At 43.4% G+C, this 12,765-nt stretch overlaps 1 protein-coding gene across 2 annotated transcripts in view; it reads right to left on the minus strand.

Annotated features, from left to right (window-relative positions):
• The window catches only part of LOC148350315 (synaptic vesicle glycoprotein 2C-like), a 53,929-nt gene extending 48,951 nt beyond the window's left edge, over positions 1-4,978 (minus strand). For both annotated transcript variants that reach the window (XM_088356176.1, XM_088356175.1), the window contains exon 1: positions 4,866-4,978. The gene's annotated coding sequence lies outside the window, so the exon portion shown is untranslated. The remainder of the gene's footprint in view (positions 1-4,865) is intronic.
• Between the last annotated feature and the right edge of the window lie 7,787 nt (positions 4,979-12,765).

Genomic DNA, 12,765 nt, shown 5'->3' on the forward strand with positions numbered 1-12,765 from the left:
GAGCGTCCAAATGGAGCGTGGCAGCTTGACGTATGGCGCCGCCTCTCACCTTTCGCCCGGCGCGATGAGATAAAACATCAGTCGGGATCAGTCACTTGAACGCAAAGCGCGCCGGGGGGCTCGCGAGAAGGCGCCCGGGAGATTTTTGCTGCAATGCAGCAGCCAAATGAAGCGGGAAATGGCTCGTAACTAACTTTACTTTGCCTCAACCGGGTGATGAAGAGGATCCTGACCCTGGTAGTGCATTCACCTGCCAAGGCCCAGAATGCAGTGTGTGTTCTTTTAAATGAAATGCCTTCTGGGTCATTTATGTTTGAAAGCCACACTGCCGCTTTAAAGCTTTTCAAGGGATTTTCAACTTGGGTTTAGTACTCAAGCTAGGGTTTTAAAGGGACAGTGTGTATTTTTACTGACTTTAGTGGTACAAAAAAACTTGAATTCAAAAAAGAAAAAAAAACACTGATTTAAATAATGCAAAAAAATACATGATATACCGTACCAATGTTGATTTTTATGAAAATTAATATATCGAGAAATTTGTATTTCTTATACACAGTGGAATCCCCGCTTAGGTTGCCGCCATATTTGTCTGGTATCCTGCCGCCACGCTTTGCTGGAACACTGGCTCTCACTCCCACCAGACAACACACTGCCATCTAGTGGTCAGATGTTACAGATTTGAGCTTAAAGGGGTGTTTAGGGGTTCCAGCTAGGGTTTCCAACTAGGTTTTAGGCGTACTATCGGCATTTTGAAGTTTTTATAGGATTTTCTGATAGGATTTCAATCTAGGGTTTGGGTCTCATACTCGGGTTTTTAAGAGTTACTAGGTTTTCAGCTATGGTTTTGAGCTAGGGTTCCGACCTTGTGTTAGGGGTTTCAATTGTTTCTGGGGTGTCTGGCTAGTACTTGGGCCTCATGCTAGGGTGTTAATTCAAGGGTCTCCAGCTAGGGTTTCCAACTAGGGTTTAGGTGTACTACCAGAGTTTTAAAGTCTTTCTAGGATTTCCAGTTAGGATTTCAATCTAGGGTTTTTGGCCCCATGCTCGGGTTTTTAGGTGTTTCAAGGGTTTCCAGCTAGGGTGTAGAGCTAGGGTTCGGACCTTAGGTTAGTTTTTTTTATTGTTTCTGGGATTACCAGCTAGGGTTTGGGCCTCATACTAGGATTTGAATGCATTCTGAGGTCTCCAGCTAGGGTTTCCAACAATGGTTTCGGTCTCATATTAGCGTTTTAAAGCGTTTTAGGGTTTCCAGTTAGGGTTTTGGTCTAGGATTTTGGGCTCATGCTAGGGTTTTAAAACGTTTCTAGTTTGGGTTTCATTGTAGTTTATTTATTACATTTTTTAAAATGCATTTTTTTTATTCCTTTGCTCTAAAGTAAAAAAAAAACTCATTTTGTTTTTCATGTTTTAATTTGTACGTGATTATGGAATGGTTACAATGTGAATGTTTCCTTTCTCGGCATTCCATGAAGGCAAAAATAGCTATGTAAATGTTTACAGAGTAAAAAATTCATTAATTCCAAAAAAACTAGAAACAATTATTACTTAGTATACAGTGTTGAATTTCAGCAATCGGTAAAATTCCTAAGGGTAAGTTAACAATTTTTCTGTCCATTGCACCAAAACAGGATACAACGGACAAAATCACGTACCGTGTCGAAAAAAGAAAATAAAAATGCCGTGTTCGGAATGTGACATTAAAGTTGACAATATGGAAATGCTTTGCCCTGCAGCCTTGCTGCAGAGCCCGCAGATGGCTGCAGTGAGCATTGGCTAATGTGCATCATGCGAACAAAAACCACACGCCAAAGAGCTACAGCAGATGCTACGCTATCTAGCAAAAAGCTTTGTTTGAAACACGTGAAGTTTGCTTTTGATAAGCGACATTGAGACTTACATTTACACCTGAAAAATTAGATTTTCCATTTAATAATTTGTCATATCTGGATGCAATTTGGTAAGGGGAATACAATACGATTGTAATACAAACAGCGAATATTGGATCTTGCTAAAGGACCTGGTGGACATTTTTGCCTAATGTTAGTTTATAAGTCCATGTTAGGACGATTCAGTTGGCTAGCCAACTGTTAAAAGATGTATCACATTTTCGAAAGGCATCTAATATATCACACAGGAGGTGGAAATGCTAGCATGTATCCATCCATCCATCCATTATCTGCACCGCTTATCCTCAGTAAGGTCGCGGGGGTGCTGGAGCCCACCCCAGCCATCTTCGGGCACTGGGCAGGGGACACCCTGAACTGGTTGCCAGTCAGTCGCAGGGTACACGGAGACAGACAACTCACTCGGCCATTCAGACCTAGTGACAATTTTGGACATGTTTTTGGAATGTGGGAGGAAACCGCAGTGCCCGGAGTAAACCCACGCAAGCACGGGGAGAACATGCAAACTCCACACAGGAGGTTCGATGTCATGACCTCAGAACTGTGCCGCACACGCGCTAACCACTGCGACGCCGTGCTGCCCATGTTAGCATATATCACATACGAAATCAATTTTAGCTAGGATGCCATACACCGTCATAGAAGGTGTAGGATATTATGATGCTTGGCTAAAGGTCGGACTTCTGGAAAATAATTGGATACTCGGTGAAGATGAAAAAAGGCTTCATTGACTCAGCTCAGGTGGGTTAAAATGAGGTTTTATCTGTTGTTAATGTTATGCTAGAGTGCATGATCATGTCTCAAAAAAGTGATATGCTCTGGTTAAGAGTTTCTAAGTGCTAAAATATTAATAAATAGTATCCCTGCCTTCTTGTTGGGTCTTCACTCAGGCACCACAGTCTATTTGTGTAACATTTTAAGATGTCAGGTTTATTGTCCTCCACCCTGTTGCCAGATAACTTGCCTCAACTTCAGTGGGGATGCTGATACTGTGAGATATCTGTCATGATTACTGATTCGGGGCACCTGCGGCTGCCTCGTTGGCGCCAACAGCCACGGGACCTGATTGGCTGTTTGACTCTTTTTAAACTCCCGCCTTCCGAAAGAACCCGTCGGACCGTCTGCGAACCTATGCTCTGAGCTAGGCAAGCTTGTGTACTCTCTGACAGTATCCTTCCCTGTTTCCTGCCTGATACCTGTTGCCGACCTCTTTTCTGGACCTGTCCCTGTTTTTGCTCCTCCCTCCAGGCCATCGACCTGTTTTTGCCCTGTTTCCTGCCTGATACCTGTTGCCGACCTGTTTTCTGGACCCGTTTCCGTCTTTGCTCCTCCACCTCGGCCATTGACCTGTTTTTCTCGCTGCCAACGAGTATCCTTGCTCGACACGGAAGTGCCAATTCCGCTTTCTGCTCTCTGCTTCTCATCGGATCGTGGATGCAAGCACTGTTCTTTTTCTTAATAAAAACTGAGTAAAACGAACGCTATTGGAACCCGTCTCTGTTCCTGGTCTGTGACAATATCATCTATCCCAGAAGTTTTGGGGGACAAAAAGTCCACCATGACAAAGGTTTGTTCTTAGCCTCAAACCTCCGATTTGGATTCATAGTTATCACGTATGAAAAAATACCTCAACAGCTCTGCTGTAAACGTCAGAGATGCATGTGACTTAAACTGGCAATTGAAGGATTTTATATTTTACACGATCAAATACAAATTACATTCAAATGCAAAAGATATTCACTGGCTGAGCTGTGGGGCGAGGTCAATGTAACCTAGTGGAGAATGATGTTTACAGAAAACAGCAGGGACTGGGACAAGGGCTGACGCAAGAGGAGCTTCTGTGACGCAGAAAGGCAGGCATTGTTTGGAGAAGTTGTTCTGATAAGCTCTGCTGATATGAGTTTTTTAGACATTGCGGCGCCCTTTGTCGAGGAGGTGGTGAAGCTGGTGGCCATGGGAGGAGTCAGCACGCCCATGGGAGGAGTCAGCACGCCCATGGGAGGAGCCGGCACGCCAGCTTGTGAAAAGACGTGGGCAGAGGAAGAACTTCAGAAGATCGAGGATCGAGAGGGACAATCGAGAGAGGAGGCTCGACGAAGACTAATTTGGCTAATTCGATGGAATTCACTTAGTTTAAAATTCAAGAAATTAAATCTGCCTCCGTGTGGAAATGCCAGTCTCTTGTTCATTTTTCCATAAAGAAACGAGCTTGCATTGTTAGGCGAATGTAAGTTGTGTTTGGTTAATGGAGTCAGATGACTAATTCGAAAAATTTGGTCAACGGTACATTTTTAATAGTTTATTTCCTAACACAATGAAAGAGTTAAGTGAGGTAAAATACCAACTTGAAAATGTAGAACTTCTTATTCGGGGATTGAGAAATGATGACAAGCAAGAATGATCCAAAAAAAAAAAAAAACAACAACCTACCATTCAAAAGAAAAATTCTTCTGGATAAGATCAAACTCTCTTAAATCCCAGTTCACAAGTTTTCCAATGATGAAAGATAGAAACTTATAATCCAACTCCTTCTAACCGACTTCCACAGCAGCCTGTGGCTCATTCCAAGCACGCGGAGTAAAAAGCATCAATCAAAACGGGAGGCGTTTGACGCCTGCTACGTCCCGTAATTAGATTTCTGTGGGTTGTCCCGGTCCGTGAGCATCCATCCTGCCCACCCCCTCCCCGCCCCGACACCTTCGGGTCTGCTCACGCTGCAGCGCTTTCCTGAGTAATGACTGCATGTAACAACCCTCCCCCCCACCTTTATTACACACCCTAAGCAGCTTCAAAGAGCCGTTGCCACAATACTGCATTTGTCACCAAACACTCGAAGTTTTCAAGCTCCCCTGGAAGAATCACATAGAAGATTTTTCCCCAACTTTTCCTCCCCATCATGTCTAAACTTGGGATAATGGACTACTCCAAGAACACTCAAACGAGAACAGGAGAACAACTCACCGTGGCCGGGACTGCATGCCAGCCGACGCGTGGGAACGTGTGAGCTCCACGTTGGTTCCACTCGAGATGCTCGCCTCTCGATGCTGCAGTCCAACAAGAACAAGAGAGGCTGGAGGTGGCTGGAAAGCGTGAGCGCAGGAGGGGAGGGTGAGGAAAGAGGTAGGAGGAGCTGCGAGAAGCTTGAAGGGACTGAAATAATCAATCGGGTTTACTGTAAAACAATCGGGCCAGACAGTGGAGTACAAACTGGCGCTGAGTGCGATCTTAGGCGGGGGGGGAATTGAGGACGCTGCAGATCGAGATGGGAAGTCCACTCGGGGATGACTCCAAGGTTTTAGGGATCATTCATCACCTCACAGATTCAGATTCAGATATACTTTATTGTCATTCTTGTACACGTGTATACAGAACGAAAGGTCGATACATCTGACCCGCACAGTTTCCTTGAATGTACAGATATAAATAAAATGTTGTATTAAGTTGGAGTATTGAGGTACTAATAATATACTAAATAATTATAGCTATGTATAGTATTATGCAGTAGTGCAAAGAGTGCAAGAGGAGCAGCTAACCAGATGTGCAAAATGGGCACTCAGGTAGCGCAGTGATAGAATCTATCTGTCTATCGATCTATCTACCCTGGTCATATCCCTCAAGAGGGGTGACCGACAGCAAGACATGTACAAAAAAAAGAAAAGAAAACGGAAAAAGTTGAAAAAAAGCACAAAAATTGACTATGGCCAACCCAAATGCCCCAACACCCAAACAAGTTAGGCACCTCAGCACCTAAGTTGGTCATGCTTTCGTCCTTCCAGATGAAACGGGACACAAGAAAGCGGCCATGTCACTCGGGTCAGGGTGGCACAACACACTCTTCTGTTCGACAGCAGGGCCCGACAGCTTTCACTGGTTTACCCCCGCCGCATCATACGGGTGCCCTGCCTATCCCTTAGAACGCGAGTGATAGAATACCCAGCATTTTTCCCTCTGTTTTCAGATTCCTAGTTTAAAGCTCTGGCTCTCCGTTGTAGTGTTGTCGTGTTCCCCCTGTTCATTAAAAACAAAATGAATTCTTCGTAGAGTCTAGATCAGAGGTGTCAAACTCAATTGTACAGAGGGCCAAAACTCTTGGTCGCGGGACGAACGGAATACATGTCATGGTTGCAATGGTGCCTGATTTTGCCTGTGTGGCGCCAGCTGCGGCTCATTGACAAAATGGCTTTCCGTCTATTTAAGCTCAGTGCTCTCACTCTTCATTTGTCAGTCCGTCAACAGACCTCTACCCCGCAAGATGTGGGTTTTTGACTCGGTCCTGTTTCCTGTTGTCCTGTTTAATATCGTTTCCAGTTTCGTTCCCGTCTATTTTTGTCCCCTTTATTATTCTCTCCAGTTTTCGTTCCCATCTAGTTTGTCCTGTTTTAATTCTATTTTCGTTTCATTATAAATCCTGTCTGTCCTGTCCTGTCCGGTATCAACCCCATCTGTCCAATATCTACACGGGCAATCAGTATCGATCTCGTCGGCCTCTGGCTTCCTATCATTTCACGCCAGATTGCCGCCTAACGTGCTTGACTCCCCATTTCCCATAAAATAAAAGGCTTGTGTGAGAAACGTCACGCGTTTGGGTCCTGATCCTGTTTCGGTTCTTGACAAAACATATTTATTGAATACACTAAATCCTAAACATAAACGTAAATTTGAATCAATAACAGTCGGGATTTTTTGGGGGTGAAAGGGTGAAAGTTCAGTGGATGGTGTAATTGTAACCTGTGCAGTCCTTTGAGACATTTTGTAATTAAGGGCTATACAAATAAATGTGACTTGACTTGACTATTCGAGAAAATAAAAAACCTTCAACATTAAATAATTCAAAATACTTTGCTCTCCATAAAAAGGTCTCCTGTCAAAACTAGATAAATTTAAAATATATAAAAACAATGGAAAAATAAACAGAATTTGTGCTTTTCACTTTGGGATTCTGTTTGGTGAAAAACATCTGATGGATCTTCATATTTTTCTTTACCTCTTTAACTTTCTAGATAGTTTTAAGAGTAGCTGCGCTCGTCAGGCTACAGCTTACTCGATTAATGCGCTGCATTATGGGACCTGTAGTTTGAGAGTTATATGCCGGGCTATTAGCAGATGTATATAAAATGATTTCACGAGCCGTATTTAACTATACGCTGGTCTGGGTGTGGCCCCCGGAGCTGTGAGTTTGACACGTATGCCTATTTGGCTTCCCTCCTATTTAAGCTCAGTGCTCTCACTCACCCTTTGTCAGTCCATCAACGAACCTCTGCACCCGCAAGACGTGTCATTTGACTCTGTCCTGGATCGATCCCGTCTATCCCGTCCTGTTTGATATCTGACCTCAGTCTCCAGTGTCTTGTATCGATCCTGTCTGTCTCGTCCTGTCTGATATCAGACTCCAGTGTCCAGTATAGGGTACCGTTCCCGTCTATCTCAACCTGTTTGTTATCGGACTCCAGTCTCCAGTGTCTGGTATCAATCCCGTCTGTCTCGTCCTGTCTGATACCTTGCTACAATCTCCGGTAACCAGTATCGATCCCGCCTGTCTCATCCTGTCCGATATCTTGCGCCAGTCTCTAGTTTCCAGTATCGATCCTGTCTGTCCCGTCCTGTCCAGTATCGACCCCGTCTGTCCAGTATCTGCTCGTGTATCTGGTATTGATCTCGTTGGCCTCTGGCTTCCTGTTGTTCCACGAAGGACTTCTGCCTTACTTCTTACGAATCACTGCCGTTCGTGTTAACGTGCATGACTGCCCCATTCCCATAACATAAAGCTTGTGTGAAAAACGTTACGCATCTGGGTCCTCATGCTGTTCTGGTTCTGAAAGAACATGCCTTTTTACACAGCCCATTCCATCTCTAAGCTGTAACACTTAGCAGTTAACCAACAACACACTTGAGGGGTTTTTGGGGATCTTTTTGATCAACCTAAGACCTCCCAGTAGCAGTTAATGATCTGAAGAACATGATTTTGGCTACCGGGCTACTAGGTTGTGGCATGAGGTATAACAAGAGGCTGGACAGCAAGAAATGCTAATAACAAAATAGGGTGAAAAGACAGCAATGTCTTAAACATCACGCGACAAGATGGGCACATTCTCAACTGTCATTCCACCTTCAAAACCAACCGGGTTACAAACCTTCTCAAGATCCCAGGAAACGTCACTACAGCTGGACCGCAATGCAGATGTCTGCCGGGTGAAAGGAAGCCATCCTACTCCCCTAAACCAGCTCAAAGGCCAAGATGCTCATAATAGCCAATAGAGGGCCATTGTGACCATTGAATGTGCAAAGTCCCCCCTCGATAACCTCTCATCTTCTCCAGAAATAACCAAATTTCAAGCAGTCAGGAAGGAAGGACATCTCCCTTGCTCTTCACAGGGGAGAAAAACAAGCATTTGCATTTCAATCCGGCAGATGTCAGGGAATGATGCGAGACGTCCAGAAAGCATCTCATTAAGCTATGTCGTTACCATTAGTGATAAGTAAAGTCACAACAACCATTTTCTGATGTAATTCAGAGGAGAAAAAAAGGGTCATTATTTAAGACCTTCTTCAAGCCAAAGCACAGAAGCTGCTGACTCAGCAAGCGATCGCATCGTGAGTCCCGTTGAAAAAAAAAGAAAGAGGCCTGCCGGTGTCCAGATACGAAGGTGCGTAGTGGCTATTAGTAATGAGACAAATAGCCTTGAGAAGAACCTGACGGGTTAACGCGAGGTTAATTAAATTTCTTAAACAGAAGACGGAGCAGGAACTACTCCAAGCGGTTTTTTTAACACCATGGCGAACTCGCCAAAAGATAGATGGGGGAATCTCACACTGACTTCATTTTATAATTACTTCAAGTTGGGTTGCATCGATTGAAGTGTCTTTAAAATGTTAATAGTTAACTATTTTCCTGCTTAAATATGTGTCAACAATGCCCTTATGCTTTATTTTCCACTGTCTTACTTTTATCAGAGCTGTTTGGGGCGGAACTCATTAGGTTTAAAGAATGGGGCTGAGGGAGTGCTGGAAAGTAAAGTCATGCTCATTTCTGCAGGTTTTTAAAGAAATGTTATTTTTCCGTGTAGCATGAAAATAAAGAAAGTGTCACGGTTGCCATGGCGCCCAATTGGCCCCCGCCGTGTGGTGCAAGCTTCTGTCACGGTTGCCATGGCATCCAATTGGCCCCAACCGTGGGCGCCAGCTGCGGCTTGTTGACGGATTGTCTCCCTGTCGGTAGTTAAACTCTGTCCTGTCAGTCCCCTTTTGTTGGTCCGTCTGCAAAGCTACATTTTTACAGGGCAAGCCCTTTTTGCGTGTTCTGTGTTTTTGCTCCTGTTTTTCTCCCTCTACAATCTGTTTTAAGCTAGACCAAGTTTGCTCTCCCGTCCCGAATTACGACCTGTTTGATCCCGACCACGTCTGCGCTCCCTTCCCAAATAACGATCTCCTCTCCTGGCTTTAGACCACGTTTTTGCTCTTCTATCTACTGACCTGTTTTTTTCCGTTCCCGACACCGCCATCACTCGCCACGGAAGTCCCACTTCCACTTTCAGAGCAACCTGCTTCCTGCGTTCAGCAATTCCCGGATCGTGGGAGCAACCCCACCCCCCTTTCTTCGAATAAAACTTGTGAAAAACGTTACTAATATTTAGTGGCTCCTAGTGGTACAATAAACTTTCATTGGGTAAAAAATAGAAACATTGGTTTCAATACTAGGTAAATACATGAGCAATCAAATCAAAGTCATTTGCAGCCTGGTCATCCTGGAAGGGGGATTACCTTACGTGTGGTTCCTTCTCAAGGTTTTTGAGTTTTTCCTTGCCCTCATGTAAGTTTTAGATCAGGGGATGGTGTCATAATAGTCTGTGGTTTGCAATAGTCAGTGGTCAGTGAACCCCTTGTGATTAAAGGCTATACAAATAAACATGACTTGACTTACAACTTTTGTCTAATAAAAATTAAGAACAATCCCAGGGGGCTGTGGCCAATGGAAATTTCCTGAAATGCTTGTGAATGAATAGTAATCCCCAAAGGCCTTCCTGCTGCTGACAAAAGACTACTGGATGTCTCCAGCTTTCGGTTCGGATTTGTTTAGGATCTTTAAGTCTACTTTCCAATATTCACTCTGCACTCTGGTCCACCAGGGCTGCATGTCCTGCATGATCTTGAAGGCTTTTCTTCAACTCAGGGGGTACAAATTACCAGTTTGTTAGCAAACTGGCAAAAGCTTGGAATCACCTGTATTGGATTAGAGAAACCTCAAAAACCAGACAGGACATGCGGCCCTCGAGGACCGGAGTACCCAGGTCTGCATAATACATTTTAATTTTCACCTGCTTCGACCCCGAAGCAATTCTGTCCGTCATCTGAAAGGCCAACAGCAATTTCAGGAGTCTTTGGGACTATTGTTGCCTTTAACCACATGATTTCCCGTGCGCAAAGCTCCTGCAAATGTTAAAATGTCAAGTGTCTTAGCTCTTGGGACCAAGCTGTGACGCTAGTACTCGATCATGGCGGCTGTGGGGGAGGGGGGGAAAGAGCAGTGTAATGGAAGGACCACTCATGTCAGTGCCATCCAGGTAAAATGCAGGGAATAGTCGGGTACAGGACAGAATTTACAGATATTCTGGTTTTGTATGGTTATGTTAAGACAGACAGTCGCTCTAAATTGAACTGTTAGCAGAAAAGTTGAGTTACTCCTTCCATATGTCGAATTTTATTTCTTGTAAGCCCATTCTGTTACGATCCACTGTGCTCCCTTCCCCCAGAGGGCGCCAACTGTGTTCAAAACTGTACACACCTGTCCCTAATTCTACCAAGCTTTTATATTGACTGTGAAGGCGAAAGACAATTCTGGTGTCTTGCCGCGTTATCTTTCTTGGGACCAGACCGAGTATTCGGACTTTGAAAAAAATAGGAGAGCAAAAAATGGTCGGGATCAAAAACGAGTCGTAAGCCGGGACAGGAGAGCAAAACGTGGTCTGGGTCAAAAAACAGGTCGTAGCTGGAAACAAACGGGGAAATCAAGAACGGACGGGTGGAAAACGGGTGCAAAAAGCAGGACTGACGGCAGTCAGAGTCAAAGTGCAGGCCTTGTAGAAACAGAGGGTCGCTGACGGACTGACAACAGGCGAGTGAAAGGACTGATCTCAAGTAGGACGGGGAACCAATCAGGAAGCCCGCAGCGGCTGGCGCCAAACAAGCGGGCGCAGGTGAAACTAATCAGTCATCATGACACCTTAACGTAAAAATGTCCTTGGCATTGGCTCTTCCCATTTGAGTAAACAAATAAACAATGTTACTCACTGAGAGGGACTGAAGATTTTACAATGAGTAAACAAATGGGAAGCGGGCCTGATCTGCCCCGCGGGCCGCCTGTTTGACACCTGTGCCTTAAACAGCGTGTCCGCGACTCCTATTTTAAGTACAATACCATTGGATTGGGAGTTCCTTCAATTGTTCTCTGATTGATAGATAGTAGCCCGAAAACTACAGTATGTGGTTTGTGATTGACGTGCTGTTTTGGCGACATCTCGTGGACGTAATTAAAACAGCAGGTCATTTTGTCCGTGTGATTCTCAGTGTTGTCTCACTTTCTAAAGCAATTTGGCATAATGCAAAGAAAAAAATAATGTACTTCACCATAAATAAACATGTAATATCGAATGTTTGATAACACATGTAGAAACATTGGAAACACTTAGCAAATCGTATTGGGGCATTTAAATAAAATCACATCATATGTATTTGTATGGCACTCCCATCTACTGGCCAAACCATATATAATACAGCATAGCTCAAAATTGAATGAAGCGAATTGAATCTTGTTTTGGTCTTTTATTGAGGTAAAATTTAATAAAATCTCGGCAACAATCATTATCTACATCACGTAAAACACAAGTAGAAGGTTGGAAGCCTGTTATCCAATCAAGATGTGAGCAGCTACTGACATATGCTAGAGGGCGTTCCCGGAAAAGTCGGTCCCCGACGCATAGTATGTCCAGAGCACTAGATAGGACACGCCCCTTTAATGGCGTGCCTACTGCGAGTCTTAGCTAGTCGGGTCAAACTATCACACTCTCAACGGCATACCACAGAGTCCCGGAAAGCTGGAATAACCTTTTACTGTATAGGTAAAAATGTTTTTGGCTCGATTTTCTCCCATTATTTAATCTTGTTAAAAGCTTCAGTAGCTCAGTCCATCTCGGTGGTTAACATTGTTTATTTTTATTTTTATTTTATAAATAAGGCTGCACCACATCGCCAGAATCACTTCCCTTGATTCACAAGGTGGAAATACAAGAAACAAATCTTATAAAACATTCCACTTTTAGGGTTTCTAGAACCATTTTAACCCTTCATGTGGCATGTGACCATACTGTATATGGTCACCTCAGTAGTCGTAAAAAACAGATGAATAACTTCCTTTAACTTTGTGTTTTTCCTTTTTAAATATTTTATACATACAGTATTTTTAATATTTCATTCAAGCCTAGACTGTCAAGTGACTATATTCAGTTAGGTATATGGTTATGTGTGCATATGGGTATTTGTTTACCTTGATTTGCGAAATAAAACGTAAACGTTGTTTCAAAAAAACTTACACCAATTTTTTTTTATTTTTTGAAAGCTTCAAATATCCTCTTAATATTGATTTTGAATCGTTTTTTCAATGAGTTTCATATAAAATGTCTACATTTCAATGCAGTTTTATTTAATTTGTATAATTGACCAAACATTGAAGTTTCGATAAATTGTTTGTTTTTGATTTTACAAGATAAAAAGTAATATGTATATAAAAAAGCATTTTCTGCTTTTATATGTTTTAATTAGTTTTACGTAATAACAGCAGGTGCGATAGCCGTATACCGGAACCGTCACG

Source organism: Urocampus carinirostris, chromosome 16 (assembly GCF_059441175.1).
Source record: "Urocampus carinirostris isolate Australia breed hairy pipefish chromosome 16, RoL_Ucar_1.0, whole genome shotgun sequence".
Taxonomy (NCBI): Eukaryota; Metazoa; Chordata; class Actinopteri; order Syngnathiformes; family Syngnathidae; genus Urocampus; species Urocampus carinirostris.